Below are 1,712 nucleotides of genomic sequence, written 5' to 3'. Positions count from 1 at the left end.
GTTGCTATCCCAGTGACCTATGCGCAAAATATGAAACGCCCCGCCATAGATTCCTAGCCTAGCGGAAGACACATCAACGTGCCAAGAAAACTTGGACGCAAACGGGACATCCTCCATGATCCCGATCGTATCACAACCAAGCAAGATGTAGCCACGCTATTGACAAACCTATAATTACGAGTGGATCTGATTTTCTTTAAATGTGAATGAGGTGGAAGGGCCTAATGACCCGAGAAGCCTAGGATTTGGAAGTTCATCCGATCCGATGGGACATGCACTAGTGGGAAGCTTTAGATTTCCTAGTAATAATCCTGCGCCTCGTTCAGCAGATCGAGCTTCAATCCTAGTACTAATTACGTGCAAAAAAATGATATCGGCTCCTCCGACCGGGAAGACACTTGAGCTTAGATTGCATAGAAATATATTATAGAAGCCAATCGTTATATTTATATGAATGAAGGATTTACACCAAGTTGGCTTTATTAGGCTTACAAATGTGTTTCATTGGTTGCTTGCACCCTTGTATTGTTCCTGCATACTCGTCGTTTACCTCTCGCCTTGTCTCCTCGGGCTAGGGCTGCACGTCGGTGCCGCACCTGCTCGCCTTCCTCTGCCTCTAGCTAGCCACCACTTCATTGATGATCTACTAAAGCCCAACAAGCCATTGCGGGGTTTTTATTTCGTTGTTTGTAGCATATTCATGTCAATTTTCCAATTTGTGAGCACTTTTCGAAGTTGTATTTTTTCTGCAATCCCAAACATTTTTTTTAATAAAGCAACACTAAAAGTAAAGAAAAACCTAAAATATATGAACGAAAAAGGGGCGCCCGCCCCTATATGGGCTGGGCCAAAAAAAGTGCTCATGGATGAGCGGGGAGTGCGTGTTTGCTGCACCAGCATCTCATCACGGGAGCTCCTATTGGACGCCCTTTGCGTCAAACTGGCGTCGCGATGGCAAGAATCGAACCGGGGACCAACAGGTTACGCCCGCGTCCTCCCAGCCACTCCAACTGACTAGAATTGGTTCCAGTAGAACAGCGCGCATATGCAACCGTACAACCGTACCTGTCTACTGTATCCAATTGGAATTAGTTACTGTAGCGAACATCTTACAAAAAAAGTGTAATTTTTTTTTCTGAAAGTGTATATTTTGAAAAAGTGGGAACGATTTTCTGAATTTCTGAACAAATTTTCGTAGACAGGAACATTTTTTTTTGCGTATGCGAACAAACAATTTGAAACTGCAATTTGTTTTTTAAAAACGTGGACCATTCTTTGAAGTTGTGAAAAAATTACGAAATTCCGAACAAAATTTTAAACCGTGATTCTTTCTGAATAAATATTAAAAAATGGAACATTTCACGAAATTAGGAAAAAACTTGAAATCGTGAACATTTTTTGAATTTTTGAACAAAAAGTTGACAATGTAACTTCATGAAATATCTAACAAAAAATTGAAACCATGAATATTTTTTAAAATTCCTGAACACATTTTCAATTTCTTTGAAAATGTTCACAGATTTAAAATATTCATAAATTATATAATGTTAATGGATTAAAAAATTTCTTCGTGAATTTAGAAAAATATTCATGAATTTTAAAACATATTACTGAGTTTCAAAATTAAAAACAAAACATATTAACTAGAGAAGAAAAAGTTGAAAAATAGAAAAACCCGAAAGAGAAGGTAGAGAAAAACACGGGAAAAAAAC

This window comes from Triticum aestivum, chromosome 4B, assembly GCF_018294505.1.
Source record: "Triticum aestivum cultivar Chinese Spring chromosome 4B, IWGSC CS RefSeq v2.1, whole genome shotgun sequence".
NCBI lineage: Eukaryota > Viridiplantae > Streptophyta > Magnoliopsida > Poales > Poaceae > Triticum > Triticum aestivum.
This window is presented reverse-complemented; position numbering follows the sequence as displayed.